The following is a 7,126-nucleotide window of genomic DNA, read 5'->3' as shown; positions in this document are numbered from 1 at the left end:
CCAGACTCTGGAACCTTTGAAGGTTCCGGAGCGGTGTCCGGCCTAGATCCGGACTAGGAGCCCTGGGGGGTTTTATCCCCTTTACTCCTGGAGTCCGGGAGGTCGCCTTGCGGCGCCTCCAGGACCACCTCCTCCTGGCTTGGAACCTGTTGGGACAACACGCGCGCCGTCGTCCGTAGGGCGGGGGGAGGAAGCCGTCGGAAGCGAATTCACATCCGACGAGTCCAGGGAACCGCTCGACGATGCATCGAGCCGGTCTTTGGGTGGGCTGCATAAACATATTCGACATAAGGGAAAGTTGTGCAATAAAGGAATACTATGAATTACTCTGGTATCCGGATACTTACGATTTCGCCAGGGGCTTGGCCCTGAGTGGCCACTCCTCTCCGCCGTCGTCGGCGTCGGTGGAGTAGTCCGGAGGAAGGGTTTTCCCCTTCTTGGACCCTTCGGCCTCCCCAGTGAGGGCGTCCTTCCTTTTCTTCTCTCCCCCCGCTGGAGGGGGAGAGGTCTCTTCTTCCTCCTCCTCGTCTTCACGGGAGGAATGTGCCCTAGAGCCATCGGATGATGAACCCGACACCTCCTGGCGTCGGGCACTTTTTCGAGTCCCTGTGGCCCTCTTCGTGGCCTTCTTCTCCGGCACCACATAGGGTGCCGGAACCAGCAACTTCGCCAAGCAGGCATCGGCTGGGTCTTCGGGCCAAGGAGCCGGACAGTCGATCTGTGCGGACTTCGCCTGCCAAACCTGTCAAAGGTAAGGGAGCTTAGATCCCGCAAAGAGTTAAACTATGAAAAACTAATACCCTGGAAAAGGCACAAACAACTTACCACGCTGGCGTGACGCTGCGCGCTGAATCCGCGATCCTCGGTAGCGGATGCGGGAGCCTCGGCGCCCTTGAAAAGCACCTTCCAGACATCTTCGTACGTCGTGTCGAAGAGCCTGCTCAGAGTTCGATGCTGCGCCGGGTTGAACTCCCACAGATTGAAGGCCCGTTGTTGACACGGGAGGATCCGGTGGATGAGCATGACCTGGACTATGTTGACAAGCCTGAGCTGCTTGTTCACCAGGGATTGAATGCATGTTTGCAGTCCAGTCACCTCTCCTTTGCTACCCCATGACAGGCCCGTCTCTTTCCAGGACGTGAGTCGCGTTGGGGGTCCAGACCGAAACTCGGGGGCTGCGACCCACTCAGGGTCGTGCGGCTCGGTGATGTAAAACCACTCCAATTGCCACCCCTTCAGGGTCTCCACAAAGGAGCCCTTGAGCCATAAGACGTTGGGCATCTTTCCCACCATGGCGCCTCCGCACTCCTCCTGGTTGCCGTGCACCACCTTCGGCTTGACATTAAAAGTCTTGAGCCATAGGCCGAAATGGGGGTGGATGCAGAGGAAAGCCTCGCACACGACGATAAACGCCAAGATGTTGAGGATGAAATTCAGGGCCAGATCATGGAAATCTAGGCCGTAGTAGAACATGAGTCCCCGGACGAATGGGTGGATAGGAAAGCCCAGTCCGCGGAGGAAGTGGGGAAGGAACACTACCCTCTCATGGGGCCTTGGGGTGGGGAGGAGATGCCCCTCTTCGGGAAGCCTGTACACGATGTCGTTAGACAAGTATCCGGCCTTCCTCAGTTTTTTGATGTGTCCCTCCATGACGGAGGAGACCATCCACTTGCCTCCCGCTCCGGACATGGATGGAGAAGGTTGAGGTGGGGAGTGCGGATTTGGGCGCTGGAGCTCGAGTGCACGAAAATGGATAGGCGAAGGAGGAAGAAGGCGTAGGTGAAAAGGTGGATCCTTATCCCCTTATATGGGTGGACGCAACTACGTGTCCCCACTAGCCTGGTAAAACTCGCTTATCTCCAAGCGCCGTAATCAATGGCGCGGTTGGGTTACCCACGCCCGTATTGATGAGAATCCCAGAATAAGGGGACACGATCTCTGCTTTAACAAGACGTGCCAAGGAAACCGCCTCGCATGACGCGCTGAGGTGGGATAGTAAAACGATTCGAATAAAGGCTTGGCTGTGGCGCGTCACACTACGGAATACGTCAGCAGATTAGATTTGTGTAAATATTATTCTCTCTATGGCAATATGTGGAAACTTATTTTGCAGAGCCGGACACTATCTTTGTGTTCAAAATCTTCTATGAAGTACTTGGAGGAGGAACCCGCCTTGCAATGCCGAAGACAAACTGCGCGCCGGACTCGTCGTCATTGAAGCTTGGTTCAGGGGCTACTGAGGGAGTCCTGGATTAGGGGGTGTCTGGATGGCCGGACTATACCTTCAGCCGGACTCCTGGACTATGAAGATACAAGATTGAAGACTTTGTCCCGTGTCCGGAAGGGACTTTCCTTGGCGTGGAAGGCAAGCTTGGCGATACGGATATGCAGATCTCCTACCATTGTAACCAACTTTGTATAACCCTAACCCTCTCCGGTGTCTATCTAAACCGGAGGGTTTTAGTCCGTAGGACAACATACAGAACAACAATCATACCATAGGCTAGCTTCTAGGGTTTAGCCTCTTCGATCTCGTGGTAGATCTACTCTTGTACTACCCATATCATCAATATTAATCAAGAAGGACGTAGGGTTTTACCTCCATCAAGAGGGCCCGAACCTGGGTAAAACTTCGTGTCCCTTGCCTCCTGTTACCATCCGGCCTAGACGCACAGTTCGGGACCCCCTACCCGAGATCCGCCGGTTTTGACACCGATAGGAGGCCTCGGCTCCATCGGGGTTGATGGCAAAGCGGAAGAAGAGTAAGAAGAAGCACTCTGGTGGGTAGGTGGTCCTTCCATCGGGGATTGATCTGAGAGGGCAGCTGTGGGGGCGGAGCAGGAGGCTCCGGCCATCCCACCAACCAAAGCGGGATGCGCCTGGACCCAAGAGGAGACGATGTGCATCAATTGTGGGTGTGCCGGACACTTTCGTTCAGAGTGTTTGATGGCCCCTCGGGGCCCCACCACTCTTTCCTACCTAGGGTATAGGGTGGAGGGTGTGTCTTCTACTATGTGGATGCAGCTCTGGAGGATGAGCCTGTCCGGCCCCACCTGGCCATGATCACCCTCATCTCGGACCAGCAGCCACCGCCAGCGGTTGTGGTTACCACTAAGATCATTCAGGTGGAGTTGTCAGCGTTCATTGGTGACTACAGTGATAGCTCTTTCTCATGGGAGGTCACCGAGATAGCCCTGATGGTGCTCTTGGTGCGCTTCCCCTCTACTGAGATGCTCAATGTCTACCCTCGTGATCACATAAGTTCATGATATCGATCCAGAAGGTTGATGCTGAGCCAAACATGGTTGCCACCCTTGCCCAGGTGTGGATGCTTGTCTATGGGCTCTCGAGTGGGGGCAAGTGCGACCACATCCGCAAGGCCATCTCGAAGCCAGTGGGCAAGCTCCTGACAATAGATCTGGACTCCTTGCAGGGTGATGGCCTAGCGCGCATCGAGATCTTTTGTTAGGCTCTAGCTGATGTGGAAGGCTTGTCCCTGATCTTCTACTTTGGCAAGAACAAGGGCAAGTGTATCACCTACGAGCTTGACATGCACGGTTCGGAGGGGCAGCCGGAGGTTGACCTGCCAGCACCCCCCCTTGTGGAGGGGCAGGACGTTGAGGACATCCAGTCTGAGGACAATTCCACGAACTTGGGGGACGGGCTCCCATCGTCGTTGTTGCCTCAGAGCTGTCATGCGCCGTCCTCGTCCGGTGCGAAGGATGCCGGCCTGCCAGGAAATTCCTCCCTCACCCTAGTTGCTGCCACATCATTGTCCCCGGTTTTTGAGGTGGAGGAGGATGCTCTGAGCGCCGGGTTGGATGTCTGCCCGCCATCCTCGCCACGCTCCCCTAGGGTGGTGTGCTACTCTTGCTTGCCTTGGACCCCACCTTCCACAGCCTTGGGGTCCCCGACGATGGTGCATGCTGTGCCACCTCCGTTGGGACTAGGATTGCCCATGGGCACACATTGACTATCCAGTGGCTAGCCTCGGTCCCCAACAAGTGCCTTCTCTGTTGATGGCGCCCAGGTAGAGTGCCCATCTCGGCCAGTCTTGGACTCTGCCAGACGATCGGGTTCCAATGGTCCCGGCGAAAGCGGCCATGCGCATGGCTACTCGTGATCTCACTCCTGGTATAATACCGTCTCCTTCTGGTCCCCTCTGTTCTGGTTCATGTTTCGTCGTTCTTGGTTCTGTTCCCCTTGCACACCTTGGTGATGTAGCCATAGATTGCGAAATTGTGCTTCATGGATAGAAGGGCCCCTGCCTGGAGCAGATTTCTGCCATCTGTTCCAAGGAGAGAGGCTTGATGGGGTGCTGGCAGAGGCCCATGTGCGATCCGACACCCAGCATCCCTGGGCATAGAGAGCCTAGGGATGTGTCGGGGCCCAGTCGCACATCCACTGAGCCTCGTACCCTTGGTGGCCCTTCAGTAGGAAGGGCCCTGAGGGGAAGGCTACCTACACACCTCCATTCCACTGAGCAGCAGATGGTGGTTTGTGGGGCTAGTGTCGGGATCCCCTCTAGGGAAGGCACAACCGCAGATGCCCCCGTTAAGCACGGCTCCGCTACCACCCAACAGAACAGGCAGGGACAAAATTGGGCCTGGGGCAACTAGGGTTGTAGCTCCAGGCGTGGCCCAACTAGCACCTATACTTATAGAAGCAAAATCTTCAAAATTTGAGATAGATAGAAGATTAGCCCCAGGCTTCACGTATAAGGCTTCAGCCCATTATCCCAACTCAAGTCGATCGATCGAACATAAAATCGACCACGTAGTAAGTCGACGCTTAAACAGTTGCCCCGCCTGAAAATGGTGGCCGGACTAGTTCACCCCCCAGAGGGGCCTAGTAATACTACCTCGGTTCCTATATGAAGCTACTATGATGGAACATTAGGGGCTTTGGCAACTTGGGTTGGCGGGCCAGTTGATTGACTACATTCGACCGAAAGATGTCGATATTGTGGGTCTGCAAGAGATGGTTCGCCATGACTTCCATTCAGGAACTCTAGGGGTTATCCTGGCACCTGTTTGCCTGGTAATGGCTACCTGTGGTTGGCCTCTCTGGGGGTATCTTGTTGGGGGTCAGGGAGGACTTCTTCTCGACCGAGGATATGGACCAAGGGGAATTTTTCCTTAGTATGTTCGTCACTGGCCGACGAGTAAACCTTAGTTAGGAGGTGACCATTGTCTATGGCTGGGCTGATCACGGGCGGTCAGTGGACTTCTTGGCTGACTTAAAGGGTAAGGTGGAGCGATGCACTACTCCGGTAGTAGTAGTTGGTGACTTCAACCTTATTCGGCAATAGGCTAACAAGAGCTCTCCTAATGTCGACCGGATGTGTATGCACATGTTCAACGATTGCATCCCTGATATGGCCCTACGTGAGATAGCTAGTGTAGGGCTAGGTTCACGTGGACTAATAAATAGGTGGACCCTATCCGGAGTGTACTGGATAGGGTCCTGGTGTCTGCCCAATGGGAGATTATGTTCCCATGATGCTCTCTTAGGACGGTCACCCAGACCAGTTCTGACCATGTTCCCCTATTGTTTTCATCTAGGGAGGGGTCCCCGTCGCGAGCCTGATGCTTCAACTTTGAACCATCGTGGCTACTACAGCTGGGGTTCTTTGAGATGGTTCAAGACCGCTGCGTACAAGCTTCAGCCAATCCGCCACGAACCTTTTGTGCCACTGATATATGGCACCATTACTCTAAGACCACCCGCCAGTTTATGCGGGGGTGGGGAGCCAACCTGGGAGCTAACCTCAGGGATCGTAAAGGGGCCATGTTGGCCCAGATTAAGGCGCTAGATGTGGCTGCTGATACGGTCGGCCTAATCAGCTGATGATTGGCTTAGGCGGTATTCCCTTGAGTCCTCATTGATGTAGATCTTCAAGGGTGAAGAATTGTTCTTGAAACGCCAGGGGAGTGATAGAAGTGGCTCCTTCAAGGCGATGCTAATACCTCATACTTCCATGTGATTGCCAATGGGTGACATCGGAAGTACTCTATCCCGTGTCTCTAGGAGGGAGTCGCCCTCCTGGAAAACCTGGATGATATTAGGTCCCACATTTACTCCTTTAAGGGGATCTTTATGGTGGAACCCCATGGTGGGGTTTCCTTGGCAGGGCCGCTTGCGGACAGGGTCTTTGACCTTGAGAATGCGAAACTAACTCTCCCATACTTGTCGGAAGAGGTGGGTAGGGCTATGCCTCTATGAAGGCAGGTCGGCATCGGTCCTAAACGACATGACGGTAGCCTTATTCCAGAAATTTTGGAATGTCCTAAAACGTGTGATCATGCCAATGTTCCATTAATTCTATATTGGGACTTTTGACATGTCTCCAATAAATTTTGGTGTCACTACCCTGATCCCCAAAATAGTTGGGCTACGGACATTGGACACTTTAGACCTATCGGTGATCAACGTACTTGAACGCATCTTCTCAAAAGTCTACGCGAGATGACTAGCCCCTATAGCGGGCGGCTGGATCACCCCCTCCAAACAACATTTTTGAAGGGATGGCAGATCCATGACAGGATCCTGGCCCTTCATGAGATTATCCATGAGGTTAGGACACATGGACATAAGGGCGTTTTCCTCAAGTTGGACTTCCAGAAGTCCTATGATCATATGGACTGGTCCTTCTTGTTGTTAGTCCTTTAGCGTCGGGGCTTTGATGACAGATGGTGTTCTTGGATCATGCAGTTGGTTCGCTCTGGTAAGATGGCGATTAATATTAAAGGTGAGGTGGGACCATTCTTTACGTCCATTGTAGGAGAGAAGCAAGGGGGTCCTATTTCCCCACTTCTCTTCAACCTCATTGTGGATGCGTTAGCGGACATCCTGGATAAAGCTAGGATGGCAGGTCACCCCTTCAGGGTAGTGGGTCACCTGATCCCTGGTGGAGGGGTCATCAACTTACAATATGCTGACGACACCATGATTATGGTGGAGGGTCAAACCTGGACATCGTGAATTTTAAGTTCTCGCTACTCTGTTTTGAGGCTATGTCGAGACTAAAGATCAACATTGATAAGAGTGAGGTCGTCACCTTGGGATCTCCAGCGGAGGAACAACAACGGATTCTGGACAACTTAAACTGCAGATCGGCCTCATT

The sequence above is a fragment of the Triticum dicoccoides genome, chromosome 7A (genome assembly GCF_002162155.2).
Source record: "Triticum dicoccoides isolate Atlit2015 ecotype Zavitan chromosome 7A, WEW_v2.0, whole genome shotgun sequence".
Lineage (NCBI taxonomy): Eukaryota > Viridiplantae > Streptophyta > Magnoliopsida > Poales > Poaceae > Triticum > Triticum dicoccoides.
Note: the sequence above shows the minus strand (reverse complement) of the source record.